We start from the raw sequence: 17,892 nt of genomic DNA, 5'->3' as shown, positions 1-17,892 counted from the left end.
TATTAAGAAAGAAAGAAAAATTTGTATGGTCCCCAGAAGCAGACCAAGCCTTTTCAACTTTGAAAGAAGCTTTCTCCACTGCCCCAGTCTTGACTCATCCAGATGCGGATCGACCTTTCATAGTGGAAGCTGATGCTTCAGATGTGGCGATAGGAGCAGTCTTGTCACAACGAAACAAAGACACTGGTCAGCTTCATCCTGTAGCTGACATGTCTCGGAAGTTGAACGAAGCCGAACAGAACTATGTAATTGCTGAAAAAGAGCTTCTGGCGATTCGTGACGCCTTTAAAGAATGGAGACATCATTTGTTGGGAGCTAAATATACTGTCACAGTATATACTGATCATCGCAATCTTCAATTCATGAGTTCTGCCAGACTTTTGACTCCTCGGCAATTACGCTGGATGCTGTTTTTTGCCGAGTTTGATTTTGTGGTAACCTTCCGGCCTGGTAAAGATAATCGCAAAGCTGACGCCTTGTCCCGCCAAGAGTCTACCACATTGCCTGCAGTTCAAACCTCCAGAGCTATCATTGCTCCTGACAAGGTCCTATGTATCATAAAAACAGAAGATTTCTTTGAAGACATCCGCAATTCATTCACTGTTGAAAAATGGCAGGCATGGGCCCAAGCAGATCCGAAAAGATCAATCAAGCAAGGATTACCCTTTCACAATGCTCGTTTGTTCGTGCCCACTACCAAACTTCGCAAGATAGTGTTTCATGGGTTGCATGTTATACCTACAGCAGGTCACCCTGGTACTCCTAAAACTCTTGAATTAATCCAACGCTATTTTTGGTGGCCTACCTTAACAAAGGATGTAAAAACAATGGTAAACAACTGCGAAGTCTGTGCTCGCACTAAAACAAGTCATTCAAAACCGAAAGGGTTGTTACACCCACTCCCAACCCCAAGTCGTCCGTGGGAACACATCTCTTTAGACTTTATTACAGGTCTGCCAGTGGTTCAACAGCATTCAGTAATTCTGGTGGTAGTAGATAGTCTCACGAAATATGGACATTTCATTGCCTGTAAGAAATTACCCACCTCTAGTGAACTGGCACCTATCTTACTGAATAGAGTGGTTTGTTATCATGGACTGCCAAAAGTGATCCTCTCCGATCGGGGATCGCAATTTGCCTCCAACTTCTGGAAGACATGGTGTAAAACACTCCAAGTGACATCTACCCTATCTACTAGCCACCATCCTCAAACAGATGGTCAAATGGAGAGACTAAATCAGACTTTGAAGCAATACCTACGTGCTTACACTGAAAAAGCACTTAATTCATGGACATCAATGCTCTGGTTAGCTGAGTTAGCCTACAACAACTCCTTCCACACGTCTACTGGCGTTACACCCTTCTTTGGTTTGTCCTGACACCTTGCCCATCACAATTCCTCAAGAAAGTTCTCTCACTCCAGCTGTGTCAGAAATCATTCAACATTTGCATCAAACTCAGAAATCGATTCAACAACATTTAGAAAAAGCCAAAAAAAAATACAAAAAGCATTATGACAAGAAACATTGTGAGGGACCGCAGTATCAACCTGGTGACAAAGTGTGGCTTTCCACAAAACATATAGGGGGTTATTCTAACTTTGGAGGAGTGTTAATCCGTCCCAAAAGTGACGGTAAAGTGACGGATATACCACCAGCCGTATTACGAGTTCCATAGGATATAATGGACTCGTAATACGGCTGGTGGTAAATCCGTCACTTTTCCGTCACTTTTGGGACGGATTAACACCTCCTCCAAAGTTAGAATAACCCCCATAGACTTCAAGAAGAAGCACATGTTCAACCCCAAATTTATAGGTCCTTACACTGTTCTTCAGCAAATCAATCCTGTGACCTATAAACTACAATTGCCAAAATCATTACGGATTCATCCAGTGTTCCATACTTCCCTCTTAAAAAAGGCAGTCCAAAAGGTCCACCCTCATCCAGCTCCTGTTCTAGTACAGGGGGAAGAAGAATATGAAGTCAAGAAAGTGTTGGACTCTAAACTGAGAGGGCGTAACCTATGGTACTTAATCTCATGGAAAGGTTATGGCCCTGAAAGTAATTCATGGGTTTCCGCATCTGATGTTCATCCTCCAGTACTTGTAAGACGCTTTCATCATCTCAATCCAGATAAACCAGGCCCTAGAGCGCGCCTGGGAGAGGGGAGTACTGTCAACACCAGGACAGCGCGCGCTCTACGGGCATCTAGAATGCAAAAACCCAACACTCGCAAGATAATGTAATTTATGCATTGTGATGATATGTTATTGTTTAACCTTTTGCATTGCAGAATTCCATCCAAAAGATTCATTTTTAAGGTGCTTATAAATACTGTACATTTGCAAAGTATTGCTGCAGACATTCAGAGTGTGTTAGGGTGTGGTCCCTTTCCAGGGCCTTCTAGAGACTTTCCCTGCAAGATGCCTGGGCGTGGTTCTAGGCTGGGCCAAGACTCTATAAAAGAGAGTCAGCCCAACTTCCAGTGCTCACTATTCAGAGGTCCCGGTGCAGAGCAGCAGCTTCTTCCTGAGCTCCTGTCCCGGCGGCCTATTTGGATTTTCCAGTCTTCTGCACTCATCTCTCATTGGTGATCACTGTTTCCAGGCAGTAAGACGGTGTTTGGACATTTCCCAACACCGTAATTGAGAATTTTCATATTCTTGATTTTAATTCTTAAATGAATAACAGATTACTTGTGTGCTGCCATTTTTTGACATTTGTATGGTGGTTTGCAAATAGGGAGGACGCGCAATTTATTCCATAAAGATTTGACTTCGTTATTACATTGTTGTTCATTGCGCGCTGATATTTCTTGACATTTACATGATGTTTTACAAGTTGGCAAGACGTGCAACTCGTTTCATGAGCATTTAACTTTGTTGTTCATTGCGCGCTACCTTTTCTTGACATTTACATGGTGGCATTCGAATCGGCGAAACGCGCAATTCACTTCTCGTGTGTAATTCATGCTGTTCATTGTGCGCTACCATTTTCTGGCATTTACATGGTGGCATTCGAATCGGCAACACGCATGATTCTTTCCTTGAGTGTTTTTTCATGTTATTCATTGTGCGCTACCATTTCTTGGCATTTGCATGGTGGCATTTGAATCGACAAGATGCGCGATTCTTTCCCTGAGTGCTTTTCATGTTGTTCATTGTGCGCTACCATTTCTTGGCATTTGTATGGTGGCATTTGAATCGGCAAGACGCGCAATTCTTTCCTCGTGTATAAATAATGTAAATTACTGTGCGCTACTATTCTAAGACATTTTCTTGGTAGCATTTCAAGTTGACACGTTGCGTGATTTATTCCTTGAATCTACGTTGTGTGATTTCATTGTGCACAATCCTTTATGGTGTTTAATACTCATATAAAAATCTGCAATGTGCGCAATTCACTTCCCAATGTTTTTTCTGAGATGAACACAACAATACCAGAGTTCTAGATGTAATGCTGTGTGTTCCTGATATATATTCTTAAAAGGAGATTCATATGTTTGTTTAGAAATTGCTCAGAGTGTTTCCTGATTCTCATGCTAAAGAAAGTACTCGAATCTGAAAGTCCTATTTAACTTTTCCTGTTTCCTCCTCAGGCATTCGGTCATCTAAAGCCTAGTCAGTTTTAGGACTATTTTAGGGTTGTGCATGTTTTTTCGGAAAAGACGAAGCTTAGAGTTGTAGCATGGTACTGATTTCATGAGATATAATTTTGATGTTGTGTTTTAACCTTTTGCTTCCTACAGGTCTCCTTCCCAGCTGTTCCCGTCCTAATCCCCTTTTCCCCACTTGGACTCTCTTAGACTCTGTGATAAATCTAATCAGAGTATTGGAGCTGTCTTGTGGTGGAAGTGTTGGGAACGTGCACAGACCCTGAGGATCTGGTGACTCTGACACGACCCTTGCCTAAGGGGTCGCTCCCCTTGCGTGAAATTCACGTAAAAAAAAAAAACTCCCTGGTGTCTAGTGGTTTCTGTCCCCCTTGGGGGCAGATTGGCTTCATCAAAATAGGCCAATCTGCCCCCAAGGGTGGCAGAAATGGCCTAAATATAATTTGCCCCTTAGGGGAGAGACCCTTGCCTAAGGGGTCGCTCCCCACCTAAAAAAAAAAAATGATCCCTGGTGCCTAGAGGTTTCTGCCCCCGGGGGGGGCAGAAAAGGCCTTCCCCAAAAATGCCCCCCATTGGGAGCGACCCTTGCCCAAGGGGTCGCTCCCTTATGGCAATTTCAACAACAAAAATAAAATCCCTGGTGTCTAGTGGGCGTTTCAAAAGCCGGATTGCAAGCAATCCAGCTTTTGAAATGCTCAGAGAGACTTCATAGGGAAGGAAATGCATTTCCTTCCCTTTGAAGCCTCTCTGGGCCTCCCCCACATGATCGAAAGAGAAATGCAAAGCATTTCTCTTTCGATCGCGCTGGAAGCTGAGCTTCCAGAGCGATGGGAGGAGGCCCTGTGACAAATCAGCGCGCGATTGCGCGCTGATGTCACAGGGTGGGTGGGGGGGGAAGGGCTTCCCCTTCCATCCCTGCCTTGGGGGGGGGGGGGTGGGTGGGGAGCACAGGGGGGGGAGCGCTAGCACTCCCCCCAGTTCCCGGGTGGAGGGCGAGGTGACCTCGTCCAAGGCACCCTACGGGTTAATAGGTGTACTGTCCCCAGAGTCCACATCAGGTGTGCACAAGTGTGTGACTCCTGGGATCAGGGAAACCAGTAAGGCAAACTGTCCCAACATGTGGCGACAGTCACCCTGCTGCTCCTCAGTCAGGGAGGGGAAGAGGATCACTCACTCCATTGACCCATCTTTTTCTCCTGCAGACAGGAGGTCAGGAAGAGGTTCACTCTCCTCCTCCACCCCATCATCTGTCGCAAGGAGCATGTACAGTTCAGTCCGCTCAAAATGAGGTCTGAGGCGGTTGACATGCAGGACCCTTAAAGGGTTCCTTGGAGACTGCAACCACCTCAAATGGCCCAGTCCACTTATCCTGGAGCGCCCTTGGCTCCACTGGCGCCATCACCCTGTTTCATATCCTCCTTGCTTGCTTCCAGGTTCTCCTGAGCGAGATTCCTGAAGCGGACAGTCTGGTTTCTTAACGCCAGCATGTAGCTACATACATCCTAGGGGAGGTTTACTAGGAGCTTTCACCAAAGCCTTCTTTACCAGACTCAAGCGTCCCCTCCCAGGGTGGCCATAGATGAGCTCAAAGGGACTAAACCCAAGTCCCTTTTAAGGAACCTCTCTGTAAGCGAACAGAAGGCATGGCAAGAGGATGTCCCACTTCCACCTCAAGGGCTCTGACAGACCCTTAATCATGCCTTTAAAGGTGCGGTTGAATCTCTCAACCAGACCATTACTTTGGGGGTGGTAAGGTGTGGTGAACTTGTAGGTCACCCCACACACTTTCCACAGAGAGTTTTCATACATGTGGATATGAAGTTGGTATCCCTATCAGATACCACTTCCTTGGGGAACCCCATGCGGGTAAAAAAAAAAACATCAGTGCACGACCCACCACAGGGGAAGTGACTGACCTCAGAGGAATGGCTTCTGGGTACTGGGTGGCATGGTCCACCAAGACCTGGATGAACCTGTTGCCCAAGGCTGTCTTGGAGTCCAGAGGCCCCACAATGTCAATACCTACCCTCTCAAAGGGAGTACTAACCACAGGTAAAGGTTGGAGGGGAGCCTTACATTTCCCCCTGCTCTTGCCACTTGCCTGACAAGTTGGGCAAGACCTACAGTGTGCAGCAGAATGCTTGTGCATCTGGGGCCAATAGAAGTGGGAGACAACCCTCTTATAGGTCTTGTCCTGCCCCAGTTGTCCTGCCAAAGGCACATCATGAGCCAACCCCAATAGGAAGGCCCTGAAGCACTGGGGTACCACAAGCATACGAGCTGACCCGGGCTCAGGGACCTTAGGCTCACTATATAGGAGGCCATCTTTCCAATAGATCAGGTGATAACTGGGCTCCTCGCCAGCTGCCTGGGCTGCAGCTTGCTGCCGCAGTCCCTCTAGAGTAGGGCAAGTTTTCTGTGCTTCAGAGAATGCCTCCCTGGTGGGTCCCCCTGCCTGCTGCCACTGCGACAGCTCAGGGACCTCCCCCAGTTCAGCCACCTGCTCCCCTGTAGGCTCCAGGGCATCACCCTCAGGCTCTGCCTCCTCCCAGACCGTGGGAACTTCTGGGGCCGGTTTCCCGTGCCCCCTGCCCTTCCTCTTCTTGGCGGTCCCTTGGGCCACTGTTTCAGGCTCCAGGGGCTCTTGACCATCCTGTCGGCCTGCCATTGACCGGGTGGATACGCATACCCACCCAGGCAGACCCAACATCTCCAAGTGTGACCTGTGTTTCACCTCCTTCCGAGGGGAATCCTCCAGGTCATTGCCTAGCAACAGGCATGGTTGGACTCACAGCTACCTACAAGGAACCTGAGATCCCCCCCCCATTCAAAGGGAACATGTGCCACTCTGCACAGGCTCTCTAAGTTGTCCACTGCAACTACTTGGTGAAGTACCCGGGGATCATTCTGCTCTTCAGACACCAGCTGACTCCTCACTGTAGTCACGTTGGCTCCTGTGTCTCTCAGAGTCTCCACCCTCTGTCCATTGATGGTCACCCACTGCCTGTACTAGCTTATGTTCTCAGGCACAAGGTTTCTCTGGACCATCTCACTCTCCCCTAGTGAGACAAGGGTCATCTCAGCTGGCTCCCATCCACCTGGAACTAACTCCTCCCCAAGCGCTACACTGGCAAAACCCTGGGTGCAGCACACCAGTGGGTGCTGGTGTACTTTTTGGGGCATTTGGGGTCCCCCCCCTCACATGACCCACCTGGTCACATACATAGCATTTAGGTGGGGGACCACCTGCCACTGGCTTCCCTTTGGAGAACCATGGCTTCTTCTCACTGGGGGGTTGGGAATCCTTACCCTTGGAATCCGTTTGGGGCCCTTTAGATTACTCCCCCTGTTTATCCTTAACCCCCCTTTCTTCTGAGAGGGACCCTGCCCACCCTTGGTGTGGTCTCCCCCATACCTCTTTTAGACCCTGGTGCTCTCCCAGCGGTCCGCTTCCTGTGCAAGCTTTCTGGGATCAGTCAGCTTGCTGTCAATCAAGTGCTGGTGCAGCTCTGGAAAACATAAACTGTACAAGTGCTCCCAAGCAATCAGATTGTAAAGCCCCTCATACGTAGTTACCTTACTGCCCTTCACCCAACCATCGAGTGACCTGCAATAAGAATCAACACATTCCAACCATGTTTTGGATTCCTTCTTCTTCTAGGACCTAAACTTATCCTTGTACTGCTCAGGGGTGAGACCATACCTTGTAAGTAAGACATCCGTCATGCTAGAGTAGGTGAGAATCTGAGCATCCCCTAGGCCTGTCAGTGTATCCCTCCCTTCTACCTCAACGTGCTTTCATAGACCCGCCCCCCGATAAACTTCAGGGACCAGATTCATATGGAGAGCAGACTCATACCCCTTAAACCACAAGTATACATCATCCTCCCTTTTATAATCCTTCACAAGATCTTTAGGAATGTGCACCCTCCTCTCAGGCTGCAGTGTGATGTGGCTGCCACCATCCCTACTAGACTGGCTCCTCTGATCCAGCTCCCTCAAGCTGAGCTCATGAGCCAACAACAACTTTTTCTCTTCAATGGCCATCCTCATTTTCTCCAACTCCCTCTGGTGCTCCCTCTCTGCCTGTCTGTCCTGCAATTCTTCAGGGGTCAGACCCTTAGATGAGACACTGCTACCTGCCCTGGAGACCCTCTCCCTGGGTATAACAGGCCCACCCACAATACCATTGTGTATGGAATGCTCTTCCTCTTCCTCATCCTCCTCTTCCTCTGTGTGCCCTTCAGTGCTCTTGGCTGTCACCCAGGCCCTCAGCGCCTTTTGCAGCTCCTCTTTCTTGGATGAGCTCTTAATGGGACAGTCAAAACTTTTACAGAACTGCTTTAACTGAGCCTTGGAATAGCTATCCAATTTCTCTAGGTCAAAAGCAGCTCCACCTGATGCATCTCCAGATTGGGACATGATGAAAAGTCAACAAAAGTCTAAAGTTCCAAAAATCAGAAAACAAGTTCCCAAATGAAGTTCAGAAGTCAATCAAAGATTACCACAAAAATGGATGTAGGGAAAAAATCCAAGCAAAAGAGAAAAATCAAAGATCACAAGACAAGCAGTATGTGTTCACGTAGTGGTCTGCACTCAAAACAGTAGTGTACACTTAATTACTGTATGTCAAGTACAAATGCAAGTCCAATCACAACCGCTGATCACCAGTGTTAGAAATGGCGTCCAATACAGGACCCTCACTCTAGTCAGGTGAAAAGAGAATCACCCTCAGCTAACCCCTGCTTACACCCTTGATAGCTTGGCATGAGCAGTGGGCTTAACTTCAGAGTGCTAGGTGTAAACTATTTGTACCAACACACAGAGTAACTTAATGAAAACACTACAAAATGACACAACACAGGTTTAGAAAAATAGGAAATATTTATCTAAACAAAACAAGACCAAAACGACAAACGTCCGCAATACACAAGTCAAGTTATCAATTAGAAAGCAAAAAGTGTCTTCATGTAATTTTAAACACACACTAACACTGTTAGCCTAAAAATGTACCTCAAAAATAACCCTGCACGGGTGAGTGAGCGTCAAAAAGGGCTTGAGATGCGTTGATTTCACTCACGAGCGAGACCTTGCATCGTTTCTCCTTTTGTCAGGAGGGTGCGTGTTGTTTCTTCTCTCCACAGGAGAGTGATGCATTGATCCGGTCGGCACTCTCGGGTCCGGGCAGGCCTTACGTTGTTTTTACATGCCCAGCAGTGCTTGCATCAGAAATCCAGCTGCACGATTATCCGAAAACCACGCAACGCGGCTTGTGATCCCACCAGCTTCCGTCAGCGATGCTGCGCATCATTTCTCCAGCTCCGTGTGTTGATTCTTCAGTCCCGTTGCAGGCGAGCATCGATTTTCAGCCGTGAAGCAGGGGGCGCATCAATTTTCCAGCCGCAGATCAGAGTTGCGTCGATCTTTTCCCCGCACGACGTTCTGTGCGTGGATTTCTTCCTTTTAGGCTGCCAGCTTCTCCTTTCAGGATCCCACGAACTGGGTGGGCACCACAGGGCAGAGTAGGAGTCTCTCCAGGGACTCCAAGTGCTGGCAGAGAGAAGTGTTTGATGTCCCAGAGTCTTCAAACAACAGGAGGCAAGCTCTAAATCAAGCCCTTGGAGATCTTCACAAGCTGGAAGGCACACAAAGGGGGTGATTCTGACCCCGGCGGTCACGGACCGCCGGGGCCAGGGTCGGCGGGAGCACCGCCAACAGGCTGGCGGTGCCCCGCAGGGCATTCTGACCGCGGCGGTTTGGCCGCGGTCAGATGCGGAAAACCGGCGGTCTCCCGCCAGTTTTCCGCTGCCCATTAGCTGCGCCGCCATGGGGATTCTGACAGCATATACCGCCATCCTGTTCCTGGCGGTTCTCCCGCCAGGAACAGGATGGCGGTATGGGTTGTCGTGGGGCCCCCGTAAGAGGCCCCCACTTTGTATTTCAGTGTCTGCTTTGCAGACACTGAAATACGCGACGGGTGCCACTGCACCCGTCGCACCTTCCCACTCCGCCGGCTCAATTCTGAGCCGGCGTCCTCGTGGGAGGGGTCTTTTGCACTGGGCTGGCGGGCGGCCTTTTGGCGGTCGCCCGCCAGCCCAGTGCAAAAGCCAAAATGCCCTCAGCGGTCTTTCAACCGCGGAGCGGTATTTTGGAGGGGGGAAGTCTGGCGGGCGGCCTCCGCCGCCCGCCAGACTCAGAATGACCCCCAAAGTCTAGTCTTTGCCCTCTTACTCTGGCAAAGCAGCAACTCCAGGATAGCTCCACAAAGCACAGTCAACGGCAGGGCAGCTCTTCTTCCTCAGCTCTTCTCCCGGCAGAGGTTCCTCTTGGTTTCCAGAAGTGTTCTAAAGTCTGTGGTTTTGAGTGCCCTTCTTATACCCAATTTCTCCTTTGAAGTAGGCCTACTTCAAAGCAAAGTCTCTCTTGAATGTGAAATCCTGCCTTGCCCAGGCCAGGCCCCAGACACTCACCAGGGGGTTGGAGACTGCATTGTGTGATGGCAGGCACAGCCCTTTCAGGTGTGAGTGACCACTCACCACTTCCCTCCTAGCACAGATGGCTCATCAGGAAATGCACACTACACCCCAGCTCCTTTTGTGTCACTGTCTAGTGTGAGGTGCAACCAGCCCAACTGTCAAACTGACCCAGACAGGGAATCCACAAACAGGCAGAGTCACAGAAATGGTATAAGCAAGAAAATGCTCACTTTCTAAAAATGGCATTTTCAAACACACAATCTTAAAATCAACTTTACTAAAAGATGTATTTTTAAATTGTGAGCTCAGAGACCCCAAACTCCACATGTCCATCCCAAAGGGAATCTACACTTTAATCAGATTTAAAGGTAGCCCCCCATGTTAACCTATGAGAGGGACAGGCCTTGCAACAGTGAAAAACAAATTTAGCAATATTTCACTTTTAGGACATATAGAACACATTACTAAATATCCTACCTTAACCATACACTGCACCCTGCCCTTGGGGCTACCTAGGGCCTACCTTGGGGGTGTCTTACATGTTAGAAAAGGGAAGATTTAGGCCTGGCAAGTGGGTACACTTGCCAAGTCGAAATTACAGTTTAAAACTGCACACACAGACACTCCAGTGGCAGGTCTGAGACATGATTACAGAGCTACTTATGTGGGTGGCACAACCAGTGCTGCAGGCCCACTATTAGCATTTGATTTACAGGTCCTGGCACATCTAGTGCACTCTACTAGGGACTTACTAGTAAATCAAATATGCCAATCATGGATAAACCAATCAACCATACAATTTACACAGAGAGCATATGCACTTTAGCACTGGTTAGCAGTGGTAAAGTGATCAGAGTTCAAAAGCCAACAGCAACAGGTCAGAACAAATAGGAGGCAGGAGGCAAAAAGATTAGGGATGACACTGCATAAGCAAAAAAGTCCAACAGATACCAACTGGGGGTCAATCCCTTTATAGTTCAAGCTTGAACAACCTACAGCTCAGGATAGGTCTCACCTACCTAGCTGAGTAGCAGATACTCAATACCACGGACTTCTCTGTATATAGTATTGAGGTGTCTTTAGCATCCAGTGAGACAGAGATACTTAGGAGGATCTGATTTTTCGGGCCTGATCAAACGTTGGTGGCGCCATGTAGCGTAATTTCTCATTAGGGTAATGAGGCTACTGGTTTTGGGCGGTAGGATCGCCTGGATTGTGGGTACTAAGTACAATTCCACACCTGGTGACACCTGTCGGCCTAATCCGGGGTTTTGGGCTAACTAGCAGCGCCACATCTCTGACCGAGATGATTGTGGCAACCAAGCTCATGGGAAGTACATCAGATTACATCCTGTTCTCTCAGTTACCAAGATCTCACTAAGGCAAAGACAATAGAGGCACAATATTTTTCAAAAAGCATTTATTAAAATATCTGCATCTTAGATAAAAGCAGGTGCATAGCAATAATGAGGATAATAAAAAATAATAGGAGCAGGCATGTGAATAAAAATGTAAAACACAAAAACAGGCCTACCATACTGCCTAAATAGGAGAGTACTGCATATACCAAGAAGACATATTTTCCAGGAGGAGCTGGTCATATGCATTAGAGCATGAGTCTACTTGAATGTTAAGGTCCCAGAGAACCATACAATTAGATTATTTTAATATATTTTGTGAAAGGAACTTGCTCAATGAGGAAAGAAATTCACCTGCATGCCCGGGGGTGGGGGCGATAAATCAAAACACCAGCTAGACGTTTGTGAGCAGAGAGTGATATACAAAAGCCCATAGATTCTGCTCCCACAAGTTACTTGGTACCAAAAGTAGTGCAGGAGAGATAGTGTCTATGAATAATAGCAATCCCACCAACTTTTTCCCTAACTCAGTCAAGATTCAATATAGGATAGCCGGCTGGAATAGCCAGTGCAACATAAGGCGCATAACTATCTGACATCCAGGTTTTAGTCAAGAAAAATATGTTGCCTTTATCCTGCCTCAATGCATTGTGAATATGCAAGGTAAGGCACGTGTCCCCTGCCAACTTAAGAGGCATTGTGAGTTGTGAGGAGAAAGGATCTTGAGGGGAGTTCATTGTGCCTGTAAAATAATGAGACTGTGCTGATGGGTTTGAGGTCGGGAATGGGCAGAGGAGTTAGACCTACCAGGACAGGATGGCCCCAGTCACAGGGAGAGAAGTTCATCTGAAGTGTAGGTGATCTGCTGACTGTGGGTAGCCAAACGGGCACCGTGGCTGGCACTGAGCACAGACTGAGTGCAGACAGGCACAGATGGGCTTCCTTTAAGTGTGCCTTCGACATGCCAACAGCCCGCCTGATACGTGCATCTGCTGCATGTGGCGCACTGGCCCTCTTTATATTTAATGCTGGCATTAACAACAGATTCATGGCACTAAACCACTGACCTGCCCAAAATGGCAGCTGGAGAGTTATAACACTAATAAAGAACCCCCTCCATCCACCTCGGATAAAGTGCAAATGCAGCTAGCAAATATAGTTAAAAACAATTTCTCATAGTTTTCCCCTGTCTCCGAATATCAGTTCAGTTTTCACTGTCTTTCGCCGCCAGGAAAACCCTGCCAGTGAGGGGCAGTGAAAAGTGTTAAATGTTCTCCTTGCCATGGGAGAGAGCTCTCATGGCGAGGGTAGCAATGCATTTTTTATTTTCAAGAAGAAAATCCCCTTTCAAGATTTTCTTTTTGAAAATAAAACAGAAAACAGTTTGGTACAGGGCTCTATCCCACTGGCAGAGCTTTGCACCAAACATAAACTTGGTAGTCATTTATAAATCTGGCGTGGGGTTCCTTCCACCAGGACGATGGAGTAGTTTACTTAATGGCATTTGTGGAAAAATGGCCCGTCAGCCAAAATATAAATAAGGCCCCTAGTCTTAAGTCATAATATTTTACCTGAATTAGGTCCACCTGTCTATGCATGAATATGAAAAGCCTAAACTATGTAATACACCTCTCCTTAACACAAGCATGGAACAAAAGCACAACACAATGCTACACAAAAACAGCACAGTTGTGCAACATAAAATGACACAGTGACACATTAAAACAACAGAATAACACAACCAAACACAGTGAGACATCAAATATACCAACGCACACACACTGTAATAACACAAAAGCACACTTCTACAATATTACAACAAAGTGCTACAACAAAATTGAACACAAACACAACACAGCAGTGTTATACCTGTCAGCCTTAGTCTCCCAAACGTTTGCCTTCCTCCTCCATTGTTGCTGATCCTGTTTTTGCTGGCTTTAGGACTCTGTGAACTTTGCCACTGCTACCCAGTGCTAAAGTGCATGTGCTTTCTCCTTAAAACATGGTAATATTGACATATTTCGAATTAGCCCATTTACGTGTAAGACCCTAGTTAGGTGACACTCAATATGCCCAGGGCCAGTAAATTAAATGCTGCTAGTGGGCCTGCTGCACTGATTGTGCTCCCACTTAAGTAGCCCTTTAAGCATGTCTCAGGCCTCTATTTGCAGCCTCTGTGTGTAGTTTTAACTGCCATTTCGACCTGGCACAATAAACCTTTTCCCAGGCCCAAATCTTTTCTTTTTGTACATATAGATCATCCCTATGGTATGTCCTGGACAGCCCAGAGGGCAGGGTGCAGTGTATTTAAAAGGTAGAGCATGTATTTTAGATTTTACATATTGTAGTAGTGAAAACCCCTTACATTTGTTTTCATTACTGCAAGGTCTGCCTGTCCCATAGCGTAACTTTGGAGTTACCTTATTACATTTAATAAGCTCTGATTTCCAAATGGGAGCCAGTACCCAGTCATGTTTGGTGTCTTTGGAACTGTAATGACAAACTCTAGCTTATGGTAAAGCATGATTTGAAATGACAGTTTTGAAAATGGCACTTTATTTAAAGCTGGCAATTCCTGCCTTAGCCCTTTAATGCATGTAGCCTGCATCTGGGACACATGACTGGGTGTAGCTGACAGCTGAACTTTGTGTATTAGTCCTAGACAGATACACTCAATAGGGAGCTAAGTGGTGTCTGGATAAGCCATCACTGGCAGGATGGGAGGGAGGAGCTGAGCACAGCCCCACTTACACTTGAATAGGCTAAGTCCTCTCTCCACACAAAGTGCTGCATCGCTCCTGTAGTTAGTCTGAAGCCAGGACAGGCTAACAGGATCCCAAGGGATGTCCAAGGGGAATCTCTAAAAGCTCTTCCCCACTTCAAAGGCACAAGTAGGCATAAATACTGGACCTCAGACACCAACACTTCAGAACACTTCTGGACCTTTGGATACTCTACCAGGAAGAAGGTGTGCTGAGCTGCTGAAGGACTACCACTCTGCCAGGCTACTGCCCTTGTGGACTACTGACTTGCTGTTCTGTTTCCATGCTCTGCTAACCTGCTGTCCTTTTGCCTGGGTGAGAAGGACTAGATCTATGTCTCTTGGACCCAGAATGACTCCAAGGACTAGTTGGCTGACTTCCTGACTTTGAGGACAGAAGACTCCAACAATGTTGCTCCTGCATCTGGACTTTGCCAATTGTGAGTCTACCCTGCCAAGTGGTGCCACCCCAGTCCTGGACCCTTGGAAGTGGGTGCAACCCGAGCAGAACCAATGCATTGCCACTGCTAGGTGGATCAGAACCTCCACAAAGCCCCAAATCACACCCCAGACTGCTGCCACATTGGAACCGTCATGGCACGAGGCCTCTTTGGCACAGTCTCTCAGGTCCTTTGTCAATGGCAGCCTTGACAACAACACTGGACTCTGAATTGCAGCTTTGCAGCTCCTCTAAACTTACTGCTCACCCGACGCATCTCGACTCTGGACTTCGCATCGCAAGCCCTCGTCAATGGATCTTTGACATCAATGAATCAAGACATGGCACCGGAGCCTCATCACATCTCAAAATCATTGCTTCTCTTTGGCTGCCTGATGCATCTTTAACCCGGATCCTCGCAATGCCCTGCATGCCAGGATTAAAGGTAGTCTGTTCGGCACGCCTATCTGGGTCCCTGTAGTGGGCCTGAACTCCATCGTGGTCAGCCTGATCTTGTGACTTTGTCCCAGTCTGGAATGCAGTTGCGGCTCGCTGCATTTTGATGGGGCGGGCGGTGCACGGGGGAGAGGGGAAACAAAAACATTAAATTCAGAAATAAAAAATAAAAATATTAAAACTTACCTGCGGGCTGCGCAGCCACTCCTCCATCTGCTCAGCAGGCACAGGCTCCCAGCCTGCCCTGTGTCCAATACTGACGATGCTCAGAGCAGCATTAAGTTTGGCTGGGAGTGCCCTGCCTTGGCGCTTCCAGGCAGACTGGTAGCCTGTGCCCGCTCTCTCCAACCCAGCAACACAGTGCTGTGTTGGAGAAAACACAGTGCGCATGTGTGTTTAGTCGGCCCGAGGAAGCCGGCCAAACACACATGCACACTAAGGGTAGCACACAATGCACTCCCCTCATCCCCGTCATCCCACATGGCCCTGTCCCTTTAACAACAAAAGGATAATAAACATAGTTTATTATCCTTTTGTTGTAAAAGGTTTGCTGCTGCTGCTGCTCTCAGGAGTTGGGGGGTCACGCTCCTCTGCCATAGCTGAGGAGCCGCCGCTGCTGGCATGACCAGAAACCCACAGCTGGTGCTTCACGCCTTTTGGTGCAATTTTTTTTTTCTAAAATCTTTAAAAATGAATGCGGTTTTTCTAATTGGATTTTTATTGTTTTTGGTCTGGTTCTAGTTTTTAAAAGTTACTCTACTTTCCTAAATATGATGTAGGCTCATTTTGTGGTGTGTTTTACTGTGTTACTGTTTTAAGTGTCGCACAAACACTTAACACATTGCCTCTGAGTTAAGACTGACTGCTCTGTGCCAAGCAACCCAAGGGTTGAGCACAGGTTAATTTAGGGTTGCTTTGACTTCACCCTGGAACGAAATAATTGCTGTTTGAGAAGGATGTAACCTCTCACTCAACCAGTAACCCAAACCCTAACAAGCAGAACAAAAACTACTACACAATCCGATGAAACTAAGTACAACATTTGTGGTGGTGTGTAGTTTTGTTTCTTTTATGTCATTGTGGGTGTGTGTTGTGTTTACATGTTGTGTTTTACTGAGTAGGTGGGTTGTGTTTTAGTATTGCCATTGTGTTGTTGTTTTGTTGCATTTTGTTTGTGTGTTGTGATGTATACTGCTATTCTCTTACTGCTGTGTTGTATTGCTTTGTGTGTTGTTTCCCCACAGTGCTGTTATTGTGGTATGTTTTTCCAATGTGGTGGTGTGGTGTCTGCACAAACAGCACATTACTACCTTACAAACCTGCTTTCAGAATGGAGTTGTAAAAAGGTGTCTGCCCTATGCACTGCATTACTTACCTCGAATGACATGTATAGTACCATCCAAAAATGGCACTATTTCAGCAAAGGAAATCTTGGCAGGTGAGACTGATCACTGTTTGATAGACTCTTTAGGGATTATGGGCAAACTGAAAACTTTTCCCTAAACATGCAAATTTTTGGCACAAGAGCAGCTTAGCGCATTGCCGTGCTGCAAAACCAATGCTGCAAAAATGGACAAGTGTGTCTAGTTGAACATGCCTTTGGTTGCAAGCACTGCAATTCACAAAGTAGCTCTATTTACTACAGCAAAATATGTTTTTAGTCTGTCCATTTTTCTGTGAAATCTGACCTGCTCCTCTTAAAGTTGGGGTGGTAACCAATTCGTAAAAGTTAAGTGGTTCCACTGATTCTCCTTCCTCTTTGTAAATTAAAAAAAAGTTTGTTCCTGAATAGGTGGTGGTTCAGGAGGCCACTGAGACCTTTCAACAAAAGTTTAAGAAAAAGGAACATTTTTTAAGCGAAGGAAAACTGGTGGCATTTCAAAAAACATATATACATTGGGCAATCACACACAAGGTGATCTGCTGAACCTAGCAGGCCGCCACCCCTGTGATTGTGACCAATTGCAGTAAGTCAATAAAAGCGACCTTCCTAATGAATATTCAGTAGACTGTGCTGTATGTGACTCGCTACAAGTCCTTACTTTGGGAATCGACCTATTAGTACACAGATCAGTTCACAAGGTCAGATTCCACTCACAGAAAATCACTACGCAATTTGCCACCACTGTTTGAGATGGACTCCATACATCTAGCTCAACATCACTCTCAAAATTGCAAATGCAATATGCAAAATGAGATTCAAAAATAGATGGCCTGTGCCCCCATGTTTTCAAATTCTAAGCTCATCTACCACTGGAACACACCATAACCATTGGATGGCTTGCACCTTCTCGTGTCAGGCAGAGTCCTTGGGAAGCATATCCCTCTTGTGTCCAAGATACTGTGTAAAGGATCGCTGAGAGCAATTGATCTGACATACTTTTGGCTGCACCTATCCACAAGTCAGCAGGTGGCACAATGTCACATTTGACTAGTGTTCTTTTCACTAGCAGGGGAGGCATTCATTGCAACTTTATTAAACATATTCGATGGACAAAAGCTGGCTATCCAAGGCATCCATTGTCAACCTCCAAGTTGAAGCAGTCGCATGGCCACGACTTGCCCTTCTGATCTTCATGGATGACTCCAATTGCTACTTGTGCAATGGTGATCTAGGTGGGCCTTGGCAAATTTTCTGAGGAATGGCAGTACAGAGCTAGGATATATTGCAATGTGATAACTGATATACCTTCTGAGGTTCTTGCATAACTTGACCCAACAAAAAATGTAACGCCCATTTCAGCTGGGGGGTAATTTGCATTGTAAGCATTATAAGTCAACAACGAG

This window comes from Pleurodeles waltl, chromosome 8, assembly GCF_031143425.1.
Source record: "Pleurodeles waltl isolate 20211129_DDA chromosome 8, aPleWal1.hap1.20221129, whole genome shotgun sequence".
Classification (NCBI taxonomy): Eukaryota; Metazoa; Chordata; class Amphibia; order Caudata; family Salamandridae; genus Pleurodeles; species Pleurodeles waltl.
The sequence above is the reverse complement of the archived record's forward strand: the minus strand, read 5'-3'. Positions refer to the sequence as shown.